Source organism: Astatotilapia calliptera, chromosome 23 (assembly GCF_964374335.1).
Source record: "Astatotilapia calliptera chromosome 23, fAstCal68.1, whole genome shotgun sequence".
NCBI lineage: Eukaryota > Metazoa > Chordata > Actinopteri > Cichliformes > Cichlidae > Astatotilapia > Astatotilapia calliptera.
This window is the reverse complement of record NC_137443.1, coordinates 29270373-29292160: the sequence shown is the minus strand read 5'-3', so window position 1 is coordinate 29292160 and position 21788 is coordinate 29270373. Positions and strand designations below refer to the sequence as shown.

Here is a 21788-nt window from a genome sequence, read left to right as displayed (position 1 = left end):
GGATCTCCTGTGGCACTCTTCACCTCCAAAACCCGTTCAGGGCTTAAATACCTGGGGACTCACCTTTGTTTGTCCAAGCTGAATTTCATTTCTGTGCAGCTTCGAGAAATCGTCCATTTTCAGGTTCCCTGTCAGCCTCGTTGGCGCAGTAGGCAGCGCGTCAGTCTCATAATCTGAAGGTCGTGAGTTCGAGCCTCACACGAGGCAGGTGTTTTGGTACAGAGTTGGTCCATCCATTTTGTACCTCTTCTACCCATTTCGAGGACGCTGGGGCCTTAGAACCACTCCTTTGTAGTGGATTTTCAGCCTCCTCCGATGCGAGATCTAGAACAGGGATCAATCCAAATCATTCTGCCATTGACCGTGGAAAGCCTTCCCATCTGTTTGATTTCAAGACTCACACGTGGCAGGCGATCCTCCCCTATGGATGTGTGCCGGCCCTCTGAAACCACTTCATCCAACTTTCACCACAATTCCTCTTTCTTTTCTCAGGTCAGAATTGCGGGGCACCACACGTTGGCTCCCAAATGACTCCTACCTGTTATTTCTTCTAGGACACTTTGTCCAGGTAGGGTTAGGAATGTCTTTGCATTGGAAGCGGATGAACAAGGGCTGATAATTGGTTATCAGCAGCTCCCGAGCTGAGTCTCTGGAGGTTGCCTGGAGTTCCTTTGCCAACAGGGTCCATGGAGAGGGATAATTTGAAGTCATTCTTGCCTGACTGTTAAGTTGGAACAAGAAGTCTATGCAAACCAAACTTGGGTTGGACATCGTATCTGCATTAAGTCAAGATGTTGTTGAGAGTAGACTTTGGAGAGTGGCGCGAATTCGACGAGACAATTGGCAGACTTGTAAGGGCTGGTGGCTGAGCGTTAGAGCTGTCGCCTGCCACATGTGAATCACGAAATCAGAAGGTAGTGACTTGTAGCCTCACGCAAGCGATGTGCTTTGATGCGCAGTACGTAGCAGAGTTTGTGCATCCATTTTAAGCGTCTGGAGAGGAGAGTTTGGACAGTAGCGCGAATTCAGCGGGACAATTGGCGGACATGCAAGGGTTGTTAGCTCAGTGGTAGAATTGTCGCCTGCCGTGCGCAAGTCTCGAAAACTGGCGGTGTTGAGCTCTATCCTCACGGGAGGCATGTTTTGATGCGCAGTTCGGCCACACATTTTTTGGATGTCCTGTCACACCCTTCACCTCCAAGACGGCAGCTCATCCTGGGCTTGAAGAACTGGCAACTCTGCTTCATTTGTTGACGGCTTCAAGGAATGGTCCGTTTTGGGGGGAGATGGTGCCTTGAGGCTCTCTTGATACACAGTACGTGGCAAAGGCAACCCATCCATTGTCTACCGCTTGTCCCTTTCGGGTAAGGCGGAGGTGGGGCAAAACACAGGTTCCCTGACCGGGAATCGAACCCGGGCCGCGGCGGTGAGAGCGCCGAATCCTGACCACTAGACCATCACGGAGCTGCCACAGAGGTGTCTTGATGAGTGACGCGTGGGTGTATCGGGCTACATTTTCCGCTGCGCCTCGAGAGGAGCGCTTGGGCAATGGCGCGAATTCGTTGAGAAACCTGCCACGTGTGTGAGCATTGGTGGTTCAGTGGTAGAATTCTCGCCTGCCACGCGGGAGACCCGGGTTCGATTCCCGGCCAATGCACGGTTCCTTTATGCGTGGGGTCTTGGGGGGCATTAAGTTTGTTCTCGGTCACGGCCAGACGGCATCAAGATTTGGAACAAGAAGCCTGTGCAAACCAAACTTGGGTTGGACATCGTATCTGCATTAAGTCAAGATGTTGTTGAGAGGAGACTTTGGACAGTGGCGCGAATTCGGCGGGACAATTGGCAGACTTAGAATTGTCGCCTGCCAGCGCCAGTGGGTGACTGAATATATGTTTACAGACATTGCTGGTAAACCCGTGTGTCTTATTAGTGGAGCTAATGTGGCTGTAATTAAGGAATTTAACTTAAGACGGCACTACGAGACAAAAGAAGAATGGTCCGTTTTGGGGGAAGATGGTGTCTTGAGCCTCGCTTGATACACAGTACGTGGCAAAGGCAACCCATCCATTGTCTACCGCTTGTCCCTTTCAGGTAAGCCGGAGCTGGGTCAAAACACCGTTTTTAGGATCTCCTGTGGCACTCTTCACCTCCAAAACCCGTTCAGGGCTTAAATACCTGGGGACTCACCTTTGTTTGTCCAAGCTGAATTTCATTTCTGTGCAGCTTCGAGAAATCGTCCATTTTCAGGTTCCCTGTCAGCCTCGTTGGCGCAGTAGGCAGCGCGTCAGTCTCATAATCTGAAGGTCGTGAGTTCGAGCCTCACACGAGGCAGGTGTTTTGGTACAGAGTTGGTCCATCCATTTTGTACCTCTTCTACCCATTTCGAGGACGCTGGGGCCTTAGAACCACTCCTTTGTAGTGGATTTTCAGCCTCCTCCGATGCGAGATCTAGAACAGGGATCAATCCAAATCATTCTGCCATTGACCGTGGAAAGCCTTCCCATCTGTTTGATTTCAAGACTCACACGTGGCAGGCGATCCTCCCCTATGGATGTGTGCCGGCCCTCTGAAACCACTTCATCCAACTTTCACCACAATTCCTCTTTCTTTTCTCAGGTCAGAATTGCGGGGCACCACACGTTGGCTCCCAAATGACTCCTACCTGTTATTTCTTCTAGGACACTTTGTCCAGGTAGGGTTAGGAATGTCTTTGCATTGGAAGCGGATGAACAAGGGCTGATAATTGGTTATCAGCAGCTCCCGAGCTGAGTCTCTGGAGGTTGCCTGGAGTTCCTTTGCCAACAGGGTCCATGGAGAGGGATAATTTGAAGTCATTCTTGCCTGACTGTTAAGTTGGAACAAGAAGTCTATGCAAACCAAACTTGGGTTGGACATCGTATCTGCATTAAGTCAAGATGTTGTTGAGAGTAGACTTTGGAGAGTGGCGCGAATTCGACGAGACAATTGGCAGACTTGTAAGGGCTGGTGGCTGAGCGTTAGAGCTGTCGCCTGCCACATGTGAATCACGAAATCAGAAGGTAGTGACTTGTAGCCTCACGCAAGCGATGTGCTTTGATGCGCAGTACGTAGCAGAGTTTGTGCATCCATTTTAAGCGTCTGGAGAGGAGAGTTTGGACAGTAGCGCGAATTCAGCGGGACAATTGGCGGACATGCAAGGGTTGTTAGCTCAGCGGTAGAATTGTCGCCTGCCGTGCGCAAGTCTCGAAAACTGGCGGTGTTGAGCTCTATCCTCACGGGAGGCATGTTTTGATGCGCAGTTCGGCCACACATTTTTTGGATGTCCTGTCACACCCTTCACCTCCAAGACGGCAGCTCATCCTGGGCTTGAAGAACTGGCAACTCTGCTTCATTTGTTGACGGCTTCAAGGAATGGTCCGTTTTGGGGGGAGATGGTGCCTTGAGGCTCTCTTGATACACAGTACGTGGCAAAGGCAACCCATCCATTGTCTACCGCTTGTCCCTTTCGGGTAAGGCGGAGGTGGGGCAAAACACAGGTTCCCTGACCGGGAATCGAACCCGGGCCGCTGCGGTGAGAGCGCCGAATCCTGACCACTAGACCATCACGGAGCTGCCACAGAGGTGTCTTGATGAGTGACGCGTGGGTGTATCGGGCTACATTTTCCGCTGCGCCTCGAGAGGAGCGCTTGGGCAATGGCGCGAATTCGTTGAGAAACCTGCCACGTGTGTGAGCATTGGTGGTTCAGTGGTAGAATTCTCGCCTGCCACGCGGGAGACCCGGGTTCGATTCCCGGCCAATGCACGGTTCCTTTATGCGTGGGGTCTTGGGGGGCATTAAGTTTGTTCTCGGTCACGGCCAGACGGCATCAAGATTTGGAACAAGAAGCCTGTGCAAACCAAACTTGGGTTGGACATCGTATCTGCATTAAGTCAAGATGTTGTTGAGAGGAGACTTTGGACAGTGGCGCGAATTCGGCGGGACAATTGGCAGACTTAGAATTGTCGCCTGCCAGCGCCAGTGGGTGACTGAATATATGTTTACAGACATTGCTGGTAAACCCGTGTGTCTTATTAGTGGAGCTAATGTGGCTGTAATTAAGGAATTTAACTTAAGACGGCACTACGAGACAAAAGAAGAATGGTCCGTTTTGGGGGAAGATGGTGTCTTGAGCCTCGCTTGATACACAGTACGTGGCAAAGGCAACCCATCCATTGTCTACCGCTTGTCCCTTTCAGGTAAGCCGGAGCTGGGTCAAAACACCGTTTTTAGGATCTCCTGTGGCACTCTTCACCTCCAAAACCCGTTCAGGGCTTAAATACCTGGGGACTCACCTTTGTTTGTCCAAGCTGAATTTCATTTCTGTGCAGCTTCGAGAAATCGTCTAGCCTCGTTGGCGCAGTAGGCAGCGCGTCAGTCTCATAATCTGAAGGTCGTGAGTTCGAGCCTCACACGAGGCAGGTGTTTTGGTACAGAGTTGGTCCATCCATTTTGTACCTCTTCTACCCATTTCGAGGACTCTGGGGCCTTAGAACCACTCCTTTGTAGTGGATTTTCAGCCTCCTCCGATGCGAGATCTAGAACAGGGATCAATCCAAATCATTCTGCCATTGACCGTGGAAAGCCTTCCCATCTGTTTGATTTCAAGACTCACACGTGGCAGGCGATCCTCCCCTATGGATGTGTGCCGGCCCTCTGAAACCACTTCATCCAACTTTCACCACAATTCCTCTTTCTTTTCTCAGGTCAGAATTGCGGGGCACCACACGTTGGCTCCCAAATGACTCCTACCTGTTATTTCTTCTAGGACACTTTGTCCAGGTAGGGTTAGGAATGTCTTTGCATTGGAAGCGGATGAACAAGGGCTGATAATTGGTTATCAGCAGCTCCCGAGCTGAGTCTCTGGAGGTTGCCTGGAGTTCCTTTGCCAACAGGGTCCATGGAGAGGGATAATTTGAAGTCATTCTTGCCTGACTGTTAAGTTGGAACAAGAAGTCTATGCAAACCAAACTTGGGTTGGACATCGTATCTGCATTAAGTCAAGATGTTGTTGAGAGTAGACTTTGGAGAGTGGCGCGAATTCGACGAGACAATTGGCAGACTTGTAAGGGCTGGTGGCTGAGCGTTAGAACTGTCGCCTGCCACATGTGAATCACGAAATCAGAAGGTGGTGACTTGTAGCCTCACGCAAGCGATGTGCTTTGATGCGCAGTACGTGGCAGAGTTTGTGCATCCATTTTAAGCGTCTGGAGAGGAGAGTTTGGACAGTAGCGCGAATTCAGCGGGACAATTGGCGGACATGCAAGGGTTGTTAGCTCAGCGGTAGAATTGTCGCCTGCCGTGCGCAAGTCTCGAAAACTGGCGGTGTTGAGCTCTATCCTCACGGGAGGCATGTTTTGATGCGCAGTTCGGCCACACATTTTTTGGATGTCCTGTCACACCCTTCACCTCCAAGACGGCAGCTCATCCTGGGCTTGAAGAACTGGCAACTCTGCTTCATTTGTTGACGGCTTCAAGGAATGGTCCGTTTTGGGGGGAGATGGTGCCTTGAGGCTCTCTTGATACACAGTACGTGGCAAAGGCAACCCATCCATTGTCTACCGCTTGTCCCTTTCGGGTAAGGCGGAGGTGGGGCAAAACACAGGTTCCCTGACCGGGAATCGAACCCGGGCCGCGGCGGTGAGAGCGCCGAATCCTGACCACTAGACCATCAGGGAGCTGCCACAGAGGTGTCTTGATGAGTGACGCGTGGGTGTATCGGGCTACATTTTCCGCTGCGCCTCGAGAGGAGCGCTTGGGCAATGGCGCGAATTCGTTGAGAAAACTGCCACGTGTGTGAGCATTGGTGGTTCAGTGGTAGAATTCTCGCCTGCCACGTGGGAGACCCGGGTTCGATTCCCGGCCAATGCACGGTTCCTTTATGCGTGGGGTCTTGGGGGGCATTAAGTTTGTTCTCGGTCACGGCCAGACGGCATCAAGATTTGGAACAAGAAGCCTGTGCAAACCAAACTTGGGTTGGACATCGTATCTGCATTAAGTCAAGATGTTGTTGAGAGGAGACTTTGGACAGTGGCGCGAATTCGGCGGGACAATTGGCAGACTTAGAATTGTCGCCTGCCAGCGCCAGTGGGTGACTGAATATATGTTTACAGACATTGCTGGTAAACCCGTGTGTCTTATTAGTGGAGTTAATGTGGCTGTAATTAAGGAATTTAACTTAAGACGGCACTACGAGACAAAAGAAGAATGGTCCGTTTTGGGGGAAGATGGTGTCTTGAGCCTCGCTTGATACACAGTACGTGGCAAAGGCAACCCATCCATTGTCTACCGCTTGTCCCTTTCAGGTAAGCCGGAGCTGGGTTAAAACACCGTTTTTAGGATCTCCTGTGGCACTCTTCACCTCCAAAACCCGTTCAGGGCTTAAATACCTGGGGACTCACCTTTGTTTGTCCAAGCTGAATTTCATTTCTGTGCAGCTTCGAGAAATCGTCCATTTTCAGGTTCCCTGTCAGCCTCGTTGGTGCAGTAGGCAGCGCGTCAGTCTCATAATCTGAAGGTCGTGAGTTCGAGACTCACACGAGGCAGGTATTTTGGTACAGAGTTGGTCCATCCATTTTGTACCTCTTCTACCCATTTCGAGGACGCTGGGGCCTTAGAACCACTCCTTTGTAGTGGATTTTCAGCCTCCTCCGATGCGAGATCTAGAACAGGGATCAATCCAAATCATTCTGCCATTGACCGTGGAAAGCCTTCCCATCTGTTTGATTTCAAGACTCACACGTGGCAGGCGATCCTCCCCTATGGATGTGTGCCGGCCCTCTGAAACCACTTCATCCAACTTTCACCACAATTCCTCTTTCTTTTCTCAGGTCAGAATTGCGGGGCACCACACGTTGGCTCCCAAATGACTCCTACCTGTTATTTCTTCTAGGACACTTTGTCCAGGTAGGGTTAGGAATGTCTTTGCATTGGAAGCGGATGAACAAGGGCTGATAATTGGTTATCAGCAGCTCCCGAGCTGAGTCTCTGGAGGTTGCCTGGAGTTCCTTTGCCAACAGGGTCCATGGAGAGGGATAATTTGAAGTCATTCTTGCCTGACTGTTAAGTTGGAACAAGAAGTCTATGCAAACCAAACTTGGGTTGGACATCGTATCTGCATTAAGTCAAGATGTTGTTGAGAGTAGACTTTGGAGAGTGGCGCGAATTCGACGAGACAATTGGCAGACTTGTAAGGGCTGGTGGCTGAGCGTTAGAGCTGTCGCCTGCCACATGTGAATCACGAAATCAGAAGGTGGTGACTTGTAGCCTCACGCAAGCGATGTGCTTTGATGCGCAGTACGTGGCAGAGTTTGTGCATCCATTTTAAGCGTCTGGAGAGGAGAGTTTGGACAGTAGCGCGAATTCAGCGGGACAATTGGCGGACATGCAAGGGTTGTTAGCTCAGCGGTAGAATTGTCGCCTGCTGTGCGCAAGTCTCGAAAACTGGCGGTGTTGAGCTCTATCCTCACGGGAGGCATGTTTTGATGCGCAGTTCGGCCACACATTTTTTGGATGTCCTGTCACACCCTTCACCTCCAAGACGGCAGCTCATCCTGGGCTTGAAGAACTGGCAACTCTGCTTCATTTGTTGACGGCTTCAAGGAATGGTCCGTTTTGGGGGGAGATGGTGCCTTGAGGCTCTCTTGATACACAGTACGTGGCAAAGGCAACCCATCCATTGTCTACCGCTTGTCCCTTTCGGGTAAGGCGGAGGTGGGGCAAAACACAGGTTCCCTGACCGGGAATCGAACCCGGGCCGCGGCGGTGAGAGCGCCGAATCCTGACCACTAGACCATCAGGGAGCTGCCACAGAGGTGTCTTGATGAGTGACGCGTGGGTGTATCGGGCTACATTTTCCGCTGCGCCTCGAGAGGAGCGCTTGGGCAATGGCGCGAATTCGTTGAGAAAACTGCCACGTGTGTGAGCATTGGTGGTTCAGTGGTAGAATTCTCGCCTGCCACGCGGGAGACCCGGGTTCGATTCCCGGCCAATGCACGGTTCCTTTATGCGTGGGGTCTTGGGGGGCATTAAGTTTGTTCTCGGTCACGGCCAGACGGCATCAAGATTTGGAACAAGAAGCCTGTGCAAACCAAACTTGGGTTGGACATCGTATCTGCATTAAGTCAAGATGTTGTTGAGAGGAGACTTTGGACAGTGGCGCGAATTCGGCGGGACAATTGGCAGACTTAGAATTGTCGCCTGCCAGCGCCAGTGGGTGACTGAATATATGTTTACAGACATTGCTGGTAAACCCGTGTGTCTTATTAGTGGAGCTAATGTGGCTGTAATTAAGGAATTTAACTTAAGACGGCACTACGAGACAAAAGAAGAATGGTCCGTTTTGGGGGAAGATGGTGTCTTGAGCCTCGCTTGATACACAGTACGTGGCAAAGGCAACCCATCCATTGTCTACCGCTTGTCCCTTTCAGGTAAGCCGGAGCTGGGTCAAAACACCGTTTTTAGGATCTCCTGTGGCACTCTTCACCTCCAAAACCCGTTCAGGGCTTAAATACCTGGGGACTCACCTTTGTTTGTCCAAGCTGAATTTCATTTCTGTGCAGCTTCGAGAAATCGTCCATTTTCAGGTTCCCTGTCAGCCTCGTTGGCGCAGTAGGCAGCGCGTCAGTCTCATAATCTGAAGGTCGTGAGTTCGAGCCTCACACGAGGCAGGTGTTTTGGTACAGAGTTGGTCCATCCATTTTGTACCTCTTCTACCCATTTCGAGGACGCTGGGGCCTTAGAACCACTCCTTTGTAGTGGATTTTCAGCCTCCTCCAATGCGAGATCTAGAACAGGGATCAATCCAAATCATTCTGCCATTGACCGTGGAAAGCCTTCCCATCTGTTTGATTTCAAGACTCACACGTGGCAGGCGATCCTCCCCTATGGATGTGTGCCGGCCCTCTGAAACCACTTCATCCAACTTTCACCACAATTCCTCTTTCTTTTCTCAGGTCAGAATTGCGGGGCACCACACGTTGGCTCCCAAATGACTCCTACCTGTTATTTCTTCTAGGACACTTTGTCCAGGTAGGGTTAGGAATGTCTTTGCATTGGAAGCGGATGAACAAGGGCTGATAATTGGTTATCAGCAGCTCCCGAGCTGAGTCTCTGGAGGTTGCCTGGAGTTCCTTTGCCAACAGGGTCCATGGAGAGGGATAATTTGAAGTCATTCTTGCCTGACTGTTAAGTTGGAACAAGAAGTCTATGCAAACCAAACTTGGGTTGGACATCGTATCTGCATTAAGTCAAGATGTTGTTGAGAGTAGACTTTGGAGAGTGGCACGAATTCGACGAGACAATTGGCAGACTTGTAAGGGCTGGTGGCTGAGCGTTAGAACTGTCGCCTGCCACATGTGAATCACGAAATCAGAAGGTGGTGACTTGTAGCCTCACGCAAGCGATGTGCTTTGATGCGCAGTACGTGGCAGAGTTTGTGCATCCATTTTAAGCGTCTGGAGAGGAGAGTTTGGACAGTAGCGCGAATTCAGCGGGACAATTGGCGGACATGCAAGGGTTGTTAGCTCAGCGGTAGAATTGTCGCCTGCCGTGCGCAAGTCTCGAAAACTGGCGGTGTTGAGCTCTATCCACACCCTTCACCTCCAAGACGGCAGCTCATCCTGGGCTTGAAGAACTGGCAACTCTGCTTCATTTGTTGACGGCTTCAAGGAATGGTCCGTTTTGGGGGGAGATGGTGCCTTGAGGCTCTCTTGATACACAGTACGTGGCAAAGGCAACCCATCCATTGTCTACCGCTTGTCCCTTTCGGGTAAGGCGGAGGTGGGGCAAAACACAGGTTCCCTGACCGGGAATCGAACCCGGGCCGCGGCGGTGAGAGCGCCGAATCCTGACCACTAGACCATCAGGGAGCTGCCACAGAGGTGTCTTGATGAGTGACGCGTGGGTGTATCGGGCTACATTTTCCGCTGCGCCTCGAGAGGAGCGCTTGGGCAATGGCGCGAATTCGTTGAGAAAACTGCCACGTGTGTGAGCATTGGTGGTTCAGTGGTAGAATTCTCGCCTGCCACGCGGGAGACCCGGGTTCGATTCCCGGCCAATGCACGGTTCCTTTATGCGTGGGGTCTTGGGGGGCATTAAGTTTGTTCTCGGTCACGGCCAGACGGCATCAAGATTTGGAACAAGAAGCCTGTGCAAACCAAACTTGGGTTGGACATCGTATCTGCATTAAGTCAAGATGTTGTTGAGAGGAGACTTTGGACAGTGGCGCGAATTCGGCGGGACAATTGGCAGACTTAGAATTGTCGCCTGCCAGCGCCAGTGGGTGACTGAATATATGTTTACAGACATTGCTGGTAAACCCGTGTGTCTTATTAGTGGAGCTAATGTGGCTGTAATTAAGGAATTTAACTTAAGACGGCACTACGAGACAAAAGAAGAATGGTCCGTTTTGGGGGAAGATGGTGTCTTGAGCCTCGCTTGATACACAGTACGTGGCAAAGGCAACCCATCCATTGTCTACCGCTTGTCCCTTTCAGGTAAGCCGGAGCTGGGTCAAAACACCGTTTTTAGGATCTCCTGTGGCACTCTTCACCTCCAAAACCCGTTCAGGGCTTAAATACCTGGGGACTCACCTTTGTTTGTCCAAGCTGAATTTCATTTCTGTGCAGCTTCGAGAAATCGTCCATTTTCAGGTTCCCTGTCAGCCTCGTTGGCGCAGTAGGCAGCGCGTCAGTCTCATAATCTGAAGGTCGTGAGTTCGAGCCTCACACGAGGCAGGTGTTTTGGTACAGAGTTGGTCCATCCATTTTGTACCTCTTCTACCCATTTCGAGGACGCTGGGGCCTTAGAACCACTCCTTTGTAGTGGATTTTCAGCCTCCTCCGATGCGAGATCTAGAACAGGGATCAATCCAAATCATTCTGCCATTGACCGTGGAAAGCCTTCCCATCTGTTTGATTTCAAGACTCACACGTGGCAGGCGATCCTCCCCTGTGGATGTGTGCCGGCCCTCTGAAACCACTTCATCCAACTTTCACCACAATTCCTCTTTCTTTTCTCAGGTCAGAATTGCGGGGCACCACACGTTGGCTCCCAAATGACTCCTACCTGTTATTTCTTCTAGGACACTTTGTCCAGGTAGGGTTAGGAATGTCTTTGCATTGGAAGCGGATGAACAAGGGCTGATAATTGGTTATCAGCAGCTCCCGAGCTGAGTCTCTGGAGGTTGCCTGGAGTTCCTTTGCCAACAGGGTCCATGGAGAGGGATAATTTGAAGTCATTCTTGCCTGACTGTTAAGTTGGAACAAGAAGTCTATGCAAACCAAACTTGGGTTGGACATCGTATCTGCATTAAGTCAAGATGTTGTTGAGAGTAGACTTTGGAGAGTGGCGCGAATTCGACGAGACAATTGGCAGACTTGTAAGGGCTGGTGGCTGAGCGTTAGAACTGTCGCCTGCCACATGTGAATCACGAAATCAGAAGGTGGTGACTTGTAGCCTCACGCAAGCGATGTGCTTTGATGCGCAGTACGTGGCAGAGTTTGTGCATCCATTTTAAGCGTCTGGAGAGGAGAGTTTGGACAGTAGCGCGAATTCAGCGGGACAATTGGCGGACATGCAAGGGTTGTTAGCTCAGCGGTAGAATTGTCGCCTGCCGTGCGCAAGTCTCGAAAACTGGCGGTGTTGAGCTCTATCCTCACGGGAGGCATGTTTTGATGCGCAGTTCGGCCACACATTTTTTGGATGTCCTGTCACACCCTTCACCTCCAAGACGGCAGCTCATCCTGGGCTTGAAGAACTGGCAACTCTGCTTCATTTGTTGACGGCTTCAAGGAATGGTCCGTTTTGGGGGGAGATGGTGCCTTGAGGCTCTCTTGATACACAGTACGTGGCAAAGGCAACCCATCCATTGTCTACCGCTTGTCCCTTTCGGGTAAGGCGGAGGTGGGGCAAAACACAGGTTCCCTGACCGGGAATCGAACCCGGGCCGCGGCGGTGAGAGCGCCGAATCCTGACCACTAGACCATCACGGAGCTGCCACAGAGGTGTCTTGATGAGTGACGCGTGGGTGTATCGGGCTACATTTTCCGCTGCGCCTCGAGAGGAGCGCTTGGGCAATGGCGCGAATTCGTTGAGAAACCTGCCACGTGTGTGAGCATTGGTGGTTCAGTGGTAGAATTCTCGCCTGCCACGCGGGAGACCCGGGTTCGATTCCCGGCCAATGCACGGTTCCTTTATGCGTGGGGTCTTGGGGGGCATTAAGTTTGTTCTCGGTCACGGCCAGACGGCATCAAGATTTGGAACAAGAAGCCTGTGCAAACCAAACTTGGGTTGGACATCGTATCTGCATTAAGTCAAGATGTTGTTGAGAGGAGACTTTGGACAGTGGCGCGAATTCGGCGGGACAATTGGCAGACTTAGAATTGTCGCCTGCCAGCGCCAGTGGGTGACTGAATATATGTTTACAGACATTGCTGGTAAACCCGTGTGTCTTATTAGTGGAGCTAATGTGGCTGTAATTAAGGAATTTAACTTAAGACGGCACTACGAGACAAAAGAAGAATGGTCCGTTTTGGGGGAAGATGGTGTCTTGAGCCTCGCTTGATACACAGTACGTGGCAAAGGCAACCCATCCATTGTCTACCGCTTGTCCCTTTCAGGTAAGCCGGAGCTGGGTCAAAACACCGTTTTTAGGATCTCCTGTGGCACTCTTCACCTCCAAAACCCGTTCAGGGCTTAAATACCTGGGGACTCACCTTTGTTTGTCCAAGCTGAATTTCATTTCTGTGCAGCTTCGAGAAATCGTCCATTTTCAGGTTCCCTGTCAGCCTCGTTGGCGCAGTAGGCAGCGCGTCAGTCTCATAATCTGAAGGTCGTGAGTTCGAGCCTCACACGAGGCAGGTGTTTTGGTACAGAGTTGGTCCATCCATTTTGTACCTCTTCTACCCATTTCGAGGACGCTGGGGCCTTAGAACCACTCCTTTGTAGTGGATTTTCAGCCTCCTCCGATGCGAGATCTAGAACAGGGATCAATCCAAATCATTCTGCCATTGACCGTGGAAAGCCTTCCCATCTGTTTGATTTCAAGACTCACACGTGGCAGGCGATCCTCCCCTATGGATGTGTGCCGGCCCTCTGAAACCACTTCATCCAACTTTCACCACAATTCCTCTTTCTTTTCTCAGGTCAGAATTGCGGGGCACCACACGTTGGCTCCCAAATGACTCCTACCTGTTATTTCTTCTAGGACACTTTGTCCAGGTAGGGTTAGGAATGTCTTTGCATTGGAAGCGGATGAACAAGGGCTGATAATTGGTTATCAGCAGCTCCCGAGCTGAGTCTCTGGAGGTTGCCTGGAGTTCCTTTGCCAACAGGGTCCATGGAGAGGGATAATTTGAAGTCATTCTTGCCTGACTGTTAAGTTGGAACAAGAAGTCTATGCAAACCAAACTTGGGTTGGACATCGTATCTGCATTAAGTCAAGATGTTGTTGAGAGTAGACTTTGGAGAGTGGCGCGAATTCGACGAGACAATTGGCAGACTTGTAAGGGCTGGTGGCTGAGCGTTAGAGCTGTCGCCTGCCACATGTGAATCACGAAATCAGAAGGTGGTGACTTGTAGCCTCACGCAAGCGATGTGCTTTGATGCGCAGTACGTGGCAGAGTTTGTGCATCCATTTTAAGCGTCTGGAGAGGAGAGTTTGGACAGTAGCGCGAATTCAGCGGGACAATTGGCGGACATGCAAGGGTTGTTAGCTCAGCGGTAGAATTGTCGCCTGCTGTGCGCAAGTCTCGAAAACTGGCGGTGTTGAGCTCTATCCTCACGGGAGGCATGTTTTGATGCGCAGTTCGGCCACACATTTTTTGGATGTCCTGTCACACCCTTCACCTCCAAGACGGCAGCTCATCCTGGGCTTGAAGAACTGGCAACTCTGCTTCATTTGTTGACGGCTTCAAGGAATGGTCCGTTTTGGGGGGAGATGGTGCCTTGAGGCTCTCTTGATACACAGTACGTGGCAAAGGCAACCCATCCATTGTCTACCGCTTGTCCCTTTCGGGTAAGGCGGAGGTGGGGCAAAACACAGGTTCCCTGACCGGGAATCGAACCCGGGCCGCGGCGGTGAGAGCGCCGAATCCTGACCACTAGACCATCAGGGAGCTGCCACAGAGGTGTCTTGATGAGTGACGCGTGGGTGTATCGGGCTACATTTTCCGCTGCGCCTCGAGAGGAGCGCTTGGGCAATGGCGCGAATTCGTTGAGAAAACTGCCACGTGTGTGAGCATTGGTGGTTCAGTGGTAGAATTCTCGCCTGCCACGCGGGAGACCCGGGTTCGATTCCCGGCCAATGCACGGTTCCTTTATGCGTGGGGTCTTGGGGGGCATTAAGTTTGTTCTCGGTCACGGCCAGACGGCATCAAGATTTGGAACAAGAAGCCTGTGCAAACCAAACTTGGGTTGGACATCGTATCTGCATTAAGTCAAGATGTTGTTGAGAGGAGACTTTGGACAGTGGCGCGAATTCGGCGGGACAATTGGCAGACTTAGAATTGTCGCCTGCCAGCGCCAGTGGGTGACTGAATATATGTTTACAGACATTGCTGGTAAACCCGTGTGTCTTATTAGTGGAGCTAATGTGGCTGTAATTAAGGAATTTAACTTAAGACGGCACTACGAGACAAAAGAAGAATGGTCCGTTTTGGGGGAAGATGGTGTCTTGAGCCTCGCTTGATACACAGTACGTGGCAAAGGCAACCCATCCATTGTCTACCGCTTGTCCCTTTCAGGTAAGCCGGAGCTGGGTCAAAACACCGTTTTTAGGATCTCCTGTGGCACTCTTCACCTCCAAAACCCGTTCAGGGCTTAAATACCTGGGGACTCACCTTTGTTTGTCCAAGCTGAATTTCATTTCTGTGCAGCTTCGAGAAATCGTCCATTTTCAGGTTCCCTGTCAGCCTCGTTGGCGCAGTAGGCAGCGCGTCAGTCTCATAATCTGAAGGTCGTGAGTTCGAGCCTCACACGAGGCAGGTGTTTTGGTACAGAGTTGGTCCATCCATTTTGTACCTCTTCTACCCATTTCGAGGACGCTGGGGCCTTAGAACCACTCCTTTGTAGTGGATTTTCAGCCTCCTCCAATGCGAGATCTAGAACAGGGATCAATCCAAATCATTCTGCCATTGACCGTGGAAAGCCTTCCCATCTGTTTGATTTCAAGACTCACACGTGGCAGGCGATCCTCCCCTATGGATGTGTGCCGGCCCTCTGAAACCACTTCATCCAACTTTCACCACAATTCCTCTTTCTTTTCTCAGGTCAGAATTGCGGGGCACCACACGTTGGCTCCCAAATGACTCCTACCTGTTATTTCTTCTAGGACACTTTGTCCAGGTAGGGTTAGGAATGTCTTTGCATTGGAAGCGGATGAACAAGGGCTGATAATTGGTTATCAGCAGCTCCCGAGCTGAGTCTCTGGAGGTTGCCTGGAGTTCCTTTGCCAACAGGGTCCATGGAGAGGGATAATTTGAAGTCATTCTTGCCTGACTGTTAAGTTGGAACAAGAAGTCTATGCAAACCAAACTTGGGTTGGACATCGTATCTGCATTAAGTCAAGATGTTGTTGAGAGTAGACTTTGGAGAGTGGCACGAATTCGACGAGACAATTGGCAGACTTGTAAGGGCTGGTGGCTGAGCGTTAGAACTGTCGCCTGCCACATGTGAATCACGAAATCAGAAGGTGGTGACTTGTAGCCTCACGCAAGCGATGTGCTTTGATGCGCAGTACGTGGCAGAGTTTGTGCATCCATTTTAAGCGTCTGGAGAGGAGAGTTTGGACAGTAGCGCGAATTCAGCGGGACAATTGGCGGACATGCAAGGGTTGTTAGCTCAGCGGTAGAATTGTCGCCTGCCGTGCGCAAGTCTCGAAAACTGGCGGTGTTGAGCTCTATCCACACCCTTCACCTCCAAGACGGCAGCTCATCCTGGGCTTGAAGAACTGGCAACTCTGCTTCATTTGTTGACGGCTTCAAGGAATGGTCCGTTTTGGGGGGAGATGGTGCCTTGAGGCTCTCTTGATACACAGTACGTGGCAAAGGCAACCCATCCATTGTCTACCGCTTGTCCCTTTCGGGTAAGGCGGAGGTGGGGCAAAACACAGGTTCCCTGACCGGGAATCGAACCCGGGCCGCGGCGGTGAGAGCGCCGAATCCTGACCACTAGACCATCAGGGAGCTGCCACAGAGGTGTCTTGATGAGTGACGCGTGGGTGTATCGGGCTACATTTTCCGCTGCGCCTCGAGAGGAGCGCTTGGGCAATGGCGCGAATTCGTTGAGAAAACTGCCACGTGTGTGAGCATTGGTGGTTCAGTGGTAGAATTCTCGCCTGCCACGCGGGAGACCCGGGTTCGATTCCCGGCCAATGCACGGTTCCTTTATGCGTGGGGTCTTGGGGGGCATTAAGTTTGTTCTCGGTCACGGCCAGACGGCATCAAGATTTGGAACAAGAAGCCTGTGCAAACCAAACTTGGGTTGGACATCGTATCTGCATTAAGTCAAGATGTTGTTGAGAGGAGACTTTGGACAGTGGCGCGAATTCGGCGGGACAATTGGCAGACTTAGAATTGTCGCCTGCCAGCGCCAGTGGGTGACTGAATATATGTTTACAGACATTGCTGGTAAACCCGTGTGTCTTATTAGTGGAGCTAATGTGGCTGTAATTAAGGAATTTAACTTAAGACGGCACTACGAGACAAAAGAAGAATGGTCCGTTTTGGGGGAAGATGGTGTCTTGAGCCTCGCTTGATACACAGTACGTGGCAAAGGCAACCCATCCATTGTCTACCGCTTGTCCCTTTCAGGTAAGCCGGAGCTGGGTCAAAACACCGTTTTTAGGATCTCCTGTGGCACTCTTCACCTCCAAAACCCGTTCAGGGCTTAAATACCTGGGGACTCACCTTTGTTTGTCCAAGCTGAATTTCATTTCTGTGCAGCTTCGAGAAATCGTCCATTTTCAGGTTCCCTGTCAGCCTCGTTGGCGCAGTAGGCAGCGCGTCAGTCTCATAATCTGAAGGTCGTGAGTTCGAGCCTCACACGAGGCAGGTGTTTTGGTACAGAGTTGGTCCATCCATTTTGTACCTCTTCTACCCATTTCGAGGACGCTGGGGCCTTAGAACCACTCCTTTGTAGTGGATTTTCAGCCTCCTCCGATGCGAGATCTAGAACAGGGATCAATCCAAATCATTCTGCCATTGACCGTGGAAAGCCTTCCCATCTGTTTGATTTCAAGACTCACACGTGGCAGGCGATCCTCCCCTGTGGATGTGTGCCGGCCCTCTGAAACCACTTCATCCAACTTTCACCACAATTCCTCTTTCTTTTCTCAGGTCAGAATTGCGGGGCACCACACGTTGGCTCCCAAATGACTCCTACCTGTTATTTCTTCTAGGACACTTTGTCCAGGTAGGGTTAGGAATGTCTTTGCATTGGAAGCGGATGAACAAGGGCTGATAATTGGTTATCAGCAGCTCCCGAGCTGAGTCTCTGGAGGTTGCCTGGAGTTCCTTTGCCAACAGGGTCCATGGAGAGGGATAATTTGAAGTCATTCTTGCCTGACTGTTAAGTTGGAACAAGAAGTCTATGCAAACCAAACTTGGGTTGGACATCGTATCTGCATTAAGTCAAGATGTTGTTGAGAGTAGACTTTGGAGAGTGGCGCGAATTCGACGAGACAATTGGCAGACTTGTAAGGGCTGGTGGCTGAGCGTTAGAACTGTCGCCTGCCACATGTGAATCACGAAATCAGAAGGTGGTGACTTGTAGCCTCACGCAAGCGATGTGCTTTGATGCGCAGTACGTGGCAGAGTTTGTGCATCCATTTTAAGCGTCTGGAGAGGAGAGTTTGGACAGTAGCGCGAATTCAGCGGGACAATTGGCGGACATGCAAGGGTTGTTAGCTCAGCGGTAGAATTGTCGCCTGCCGTGCGCAAGTCTCGAAAACTGGCGGTGTTGAGCTCTATCCTCACGGGAGGCATGTTTTGATGCGCAGTTCGGCCACACATTTTTTGGATGTCCTGTCACACCCTTCACCTCCAAGACGGCAGCTCATCCTGGGCTTGAAGAACTGGCAACTCTGCTTCATTTGTTGACGGCTTCAAGGAATGGTCCGTTTTGGGGGGAGATGGTGCCTTGAGGCTCTCTTGATACACAGTACGTGGCAAAGGCAACCCATCCATTGTCTACCGCTTGTCCCTTTCGGGTAAGGCGGAGGTGGGGCAAAACACAGGTTCCCTGACCGGGAATCGAACCCGGGCCGCGGCGGTGAGAGCGCCGAATCCTGACCACTAGACCATCACGGAGCTGCCACAGAGGTGTCTTGATGAGTGACGCGTGGGTGTATCGGGCTACATTTTCCGCTGCGCCTCGAGAGGAGCGCTTGGGCAATGGCGCGAATTCGTTGAGAAACCTGCCACGTGTGTGAGCATTGGTGGTTCAGTGGTAGAATTCTCGCCTGCCACGCGGGAGACCCGGGTTCGATTCCCGGCCAATGCACGGTTCCTTTATGCGTGGGGTCTTGGGGGGCATTAAGTTTGTTCTCGGTCACGGCCAGACGGCATCAAGATTTGGAACAAGAAGCCTGTGCAAACCAAACTTGGGTTGGACATCGTATCTGCATTAAGTCAAGATGTTGTTGAGAGGAGACTTTGGACAGTGGCGCGAATTCGGCGGGACAATTGGCAGACTTAGAATTGTCGCCTGCCAGCGCCAGTGGGTGACTGAATATATGTTTACAGACATTGCTGGTAAACCCGTGTGTCTTATTAGTGGAGCTAATGTGGCTGTAATTAAGGAATTTAACTTAAGACGGCACTACGAGACAAAAGAAGAATGGTCCGTTTTGGGGGAAGATGGTGTCTTGAGCCTCGCTTGATACACAGTACGTGGCAAAGGCAACCCATCCATTGTCTACCGCTTGTCCCTTTCAGGTAAGCCGGAGCTGGGTCAAAACACCGTTTTTAGGATCTCCTGTGGCACTCTTCACCTCCAAAACCCGTTCAGGGCTTAAATACCTGGGGACTCACCTTTGTTTGTCCAAGCTGAATTTCATTTCTGTGCAGCTTCGAGAAATCGTCCATTTTCAGGTTCCCTGTCAGCCTCGTTGGCGCAGTAGGCAGCGCGTCAGTCTCATAATCTGAAGGTCGTGAGTTCGAGCCTCACACGAGGCAGGTGTTTTGGTACAGAGTTGGTCCATCCATTTTGTACCTCTTCTACCCATTTCGAGGACGCTGGGGCCTTAGAACCACTCCTTTGTAGTGGATTTTCAGCCTCCTCCGATGCGAGATCTAGAACAGGGATCAATCCAAATCATTCTGCCATTGACCGTGGAAAGCCTTCCCATCTGTTTGATTTCAAGACTCACACGTGGCAGGCGATCCTCCCCTATGGATGTGTGCCGGCCCTCTGAAACCACTTCATCCAACTTTCACCACAATTCCTCTTTCTTTTCTCAGGTCAGAATTGCGGGGCACCACACGTTGGCTCCCAAATGACTCCTACCTGTTATTTCTTCTAGGACACTTTGTCCAGGTAGGGTTAGGAATGTCTTTGCATTGGAAGCGGATGAACAAGGGCTGATAATTGGTTATCAGCAGCTCCCGAGCTGAGTCTCTGGAGGTTGCCTGGAGTTCCTTTGCCAACAGGGTCCATGGAGAGGGATAATTTGAAGTCATTCTTGCCTGACTGTTAAGTTGGAACAAGAAGTCTATGCAAACCAAACTTGGGTTGGACATCGTATCTGCATTAAGTCAAGATGTTGTTGAGAGTAGACTTTGGAGAGTGGCGCGAATTCGACGAGACAATTGGCAGACTTGTAAGGGCTGGTGGCTGAGCGTTAGAGCTGTCGCCTGCCACATGTGAATCACGAAATCAGAAGGTAGTGACTTGTAGCCTCACGCAAGCGATGTGCTTTGATGCGCAGTACGTAGCAGAGTTTGTGCATCCATTTTAAGCGTCTGGAGAGGAGAGTTTGGACAGTAGCGCGAATTCAGCGGGACAATTGGCGGACATGCAAGGGTTGTTAGCTCAGCGGTAGAATTGTCGCCTGCCGTGCGCAAGTCTCGAAAACTGGCGGTGTTGAGCTCTATCCTCACGGGAGGCATGTTTTGATGCGCAGTTCGGCCACACATTTTTTGGATGTCCTGTCACACCCTTCACCTCCAAGACGGCAGCTCATCCTGGGCTTGAAGAACTGGCAACTCTGCTTCATTTGTTGACGGCTTCAAGGAATGGTCCGTTTTGGGGGGAGATGGTGCCTTGAGGCTCTCTTGATACACAGTACGTGGCAAAGGCAACCCATCCATTGTCTACCGCTTGTCCCTTTCGGGTAAGGCGGAGGTGGGGCAAAACACAGGTTCCCTGACCGGGAATCGAACCCGGGCCGCTGCGGTGAGAGCGCCGAATCCTGACCACTAGACCATCACGGAGCTGCCACAGAGGTGTCTTGATGAGTGACGCGTGGGTGTATCGGGCTACATTTTCCGCTGCGCCTCGAGAGGAGCGCTTGGGCAATGGCGCGAATTCGTTGAGAAACCTGCCACGTGTGTGAGCATTGGTGGTTCAGTGGTAGAATTCTCGCCTGCCACGCGGGAGACCCGGGTTCGATTCCCGGCCAATGCACGGTTCCTTTATGCGTGGGGTCTTGGGGGGCATTAAGTTTGTTCTCGGTCACGGCCAGACGGCATCAAGATTTGGAACAAGAAGCCTGTGCAAACCAAACTTGGGTTGGACATCGTATCTGCATTAAGTCAAGATGTTGTTGAGAGGAGACTTTGGACAGTGGCGCGAATTCGGCGGGACAATTGGCAGACTTAGAATTGTCGCCTGCCAGCGCCAGTGGGTGACTGAATATATGTTTACAGACATTGCTGGTAAACCCGTGTGTCTTATTAGTGGAGCTAATGTGGCTGTAATTAAGGAATTTAACTTAAGACGGCACTACGAGACAAAAGAAGAATGGTCCGTTTTGGGGGAAGATGGTGTCTTGAGCCTCGCTTGATACACAGTACGTGGCAAAGGCAACCCATCCATTGTCTACCGCTTGTCCCTTTCAGGTAAGCCGGAGCTGGGTCAAAACACCGTTTTTAGGATCTCCTGTGGCACTCTTCACCTCCAAAACCCGTTCAGGGCTTAAATACCTGGGGACTCACCTTTGTTTGTCCAAGCTGAATTTCATTTCTGTGCAGCTTCGAGAAATCGTCTAGCCTCGTTGGCGCAGTAGGCAGCGCGTCAGTCTCATAATCTGAAGGTCGTGAGTTCGAGCCTCACACGAGGCAGGTGTTTTGGTACAGAGTTGGTCCATCCATTTTGTACCTCTTCTACCCATTTCGAGGACTCTGGGGCCTTAGAACCACTCCTTTGTAGTGGATTTTCAGCCTCCTCCGATGCGAGATCTAGAACAGGGATCAATCCAAATCATTCTGCCATTGACCGTGGAAAGCCTTCCCATCTGTTTGATTTCAAGACTCACACGTGGCAGGCGATCCTCCCCTATGGATGTGTGCCGGCCCTCTGAAACCACTTCATCCAACTTTCACCACAATTCCTCTTTCTTTTCTCAGGTCAGAATTGCGGGGCACCACACGTTGGCTCCCAAATGACTCCTACCTGTTATTTCTTCTAGGACACTTTGTCCAGGTAGGGTTAGGAATGTCTTTGCATTGGAAGCGGATGAACAAGGGCTGATAATTGGTTATCAGCAGCTCCCGAGCTGAGTCTCTGGAGGTTGCCTGGAGTTCCTTTGCCAACAGGGTCCATGGAGAGGGAT

General features: G+C 51.2%; 24 non-coding genes across 24 annotated transcripts; 19 read left to right on the top strand and 5 right to left on the bottom strand.

Moving 5' to 3' along the window:
• The first annotated feature begins 134 nt into the window (after positions 1-134).
• trnam-cau (transfer RNA methionine (anticodon CAU)) lies at positions 135-207 on the top strand. The gene has a single exon. It is a non-coding gene; the product is annotated as a tRNA-Met (tRNA).
• A 1379-nt stretch (positions 208-1586) lies between these two features.
• Positions 1587-1657, top strand: trnag-gcc (transfer RNA glycine (anticodon GCC)). The gene has a single exon. It is a non-coding gene; the product is annotated as a tRNA-Gly (tRNA).
• Positions 1658-2258: 601 nt separating this feature from the next.
• On the top strand, positions 2259-2331 carry trnam-cau (transfer RNA methionine (anticodon CAU)). The gene has a single exon. It is a non-coding gene; the product is annotated as a tRNA-Met (tRNA).
• A 1379-nt stretch (positions 2332-3710) lies between these two features.
• trnag-gcc (transfer RNA glycine (anticodon GCC)) lies at positions 3711-3781 on the top strand. The gene has a single exon. It is a non-coding gene; the product is annotated as a tRNA-Gly (tRNA).
• A 583-nt stretch (positions 3782-4364) lies between these two features.
• Positions 4365-4437, top strand: trnam-cau (transfer RNA methionine (anticodon CAU)). Its single transcript has one exon. It is a non-coding gene; the product is annotated as a tRNA-Met (tRNA).
• A 1185-nt stretch (positions 4438-5622) lies between these two features.
• trnae-cuc (transfer RNA glutamic acid (anticodon CUC)) lies at positions 5623-5694 on the bottom strand. The gene has a single exon. It is a non-coding gene; the product is annotated as a tRNA-Glu (tRNA).
• Positions 5695-7746: 2052 nt separating this feature from the next.
• trnae-cuc (transfer RNA glutamic acid (anticodon CUC)) lies at positions 7747-7818 on the bottom strand. Its single transcript has one exon. It is a non-coding gene; the product is annotated as a tRNA-Glu (tRNA).
• Positions 7819-7940: 122 nt separating this feature from the next.
• On the top strand, positions 7941-8011 carry trnag-gcc (transfer RNA glycine (anticodon GCC)). The gene has a single exon. It is a non-coding gene; the product is annotated as a tRNA-Gly (tRNA).
• A 601-nt stretch (positions 8012-8612) lies between these two features.
• On the top strand, positions 8613-8685 carry trnam-cau (transfer RNA methionine (anticodon CAU)). Its single transcript has one exon. It is a non-coding gene; the product is annotated as a tRNA-Met (tRNA).
• A 1128-nt stretch (positions 8686-9813) lies between these two features.
• trnae-cuc (transfer RNA glutamic acid (anticodon CUC)) lies at positions 9814-9885 on the bottom strand. Its single transcript has one exon. It is a non-coding gene; the product is annotated as a tRNA-Glu (tRNA).
• Positions 9886-10007: 122 nt separating this feature from the next.
• Positions 10008-10078, top strand: trnag-gcc (transfer RNA glycine (anticodon GCC)). The gene has a single exon. It is a non-coding gene; the product is annotated as a tRNA-Gly (tRNA).
• Positions 10079-10679: 601 nt separating this feature from the next.
• On the top strand, positions 10680-10752 carry trnam-cau (transfer RNA methionine (anticodon CAU)). Its single transcript has one exon. It is a non-coding gene; the product is annotated as a tRNA-Met (tRNA).
• A 1379-nt stretch (positions 10753-12131) lies between these two features.
• On the top strand, positions 12132-12202 carry trnag-gcc (transfer RNA glycine (anticodon GCC)). The gene has a single exon. It is a non-coding gene; the product is annotated as a tRNA-Gly (tRNA).
• A 601-nt stretch (positions 12203-12803) lies between these two features.
• Positions 12804-12876, top strand: trnam-cau (transfer RNA methionine (anticodon CAU)). Its single transcript has one exon. It is a non-coding gene; the product is annotated as a tRNA-Met (tRNA).
• Positions 12877-14061: 1185 nt separating this feature from the next.
• trnae-cuc (transfer RNA glutamic acid (anticodon CUC)) lies at positions 14062-14133 on the bottom strand. Its single transcript has one exon. It is a non-coding gene; the product is annotated as a tRNA-Glu (tRNA).
• Positions 14134-14255: 122 nt separating this feature from the next.
• Positions 14256-14326, top strand: trnag-gcc (transfer RNA glycine (anticodon GCC)). Its single transcript has one exon. It is a non-coding gene; the product is annotated as a tRNA-Gly (tRNA).
• A 601-nt stretch (positions 14327-14927) lies between these two features.
• Positions 14928-15000, top strand: trnam-cau (transfer RNA methionine (anticodon CAU)). The gene has a single exon. It is a non-coding gene; the product is annotated as a tRNA-Met (tRNA).
• A 1128-nt stretch (positions 15001-16128) lies between these two features.
• trnae-cuc (transfer RNA glutamic acid (anticodon CUC)) lies at positions 16129-16200 on the bottom strand. Its single transcript has one exon. It is a non-coding gene; the product is annotated as a tRNA-Glu (tRNA).
• Positions 16201-16322: 122 nt separating this feature from the next.
• On the top strand, positions 16323-16393 carry trnag-gcc (transfer RNA glycine (anticodon GCC)). The gene has a single exon. It is a non-coding gene; the product is annotated as a tRNA-Gly (tRNA).
• A 601-nt stretch (positions 16394-16994) lies between these two features.
• Positions 16995-17067, top strand: trnam-cau (transfer RNA methionine (anticodon CAU)). Its single transcript has one exon. It is a non-coding gene; the product is annotated as a tRNA-Met (tRNA).
• Positions 17068-18446: 1379 nt separating this feature from the next.
• On the top strand, positions 18447-18517 carry trnag-gcc (transfer RNA glycine (anticodon GCC)). The gene has a single exon. It is a non-coding gene; the product is annotated as a tRNA-Gly (tRNA).
• A 601-nt stretch (positions 18518-19118) lies between these two features.
• On the top strand, positions 19119-19191 carry trnam-cau (transfer RNA methionine (anticodon CAU)). The gene has a single exon. It is a non-coding gene; the product is annotated as a tRNA-Met (tRNA).
• A 1379-nt stretch (positions 19192-20570) lies between these two features.
• trnag-gcc (transfer RNA glycine (anticodon GCC)) lies at positions 20571-20641 on the top strand. Its single transcript has one exon. It is a non-coding gene; the product is annotated as a tRNA-Gly (tRNA).
• A 583-nt stretch (positions 20642-21224) lies between these two features.
• trnam-cau (transfer RNA methionine (anticodon CAU)) lies at positions 21225-21297 on the top strand. Its single transcript has one exon. It is a non-coding gene; the product is annotated as a tRNA-Met (tRNA).
• The last annotated feature ends 491 nt before the right edge of the window (positions 21298-21788 follow it).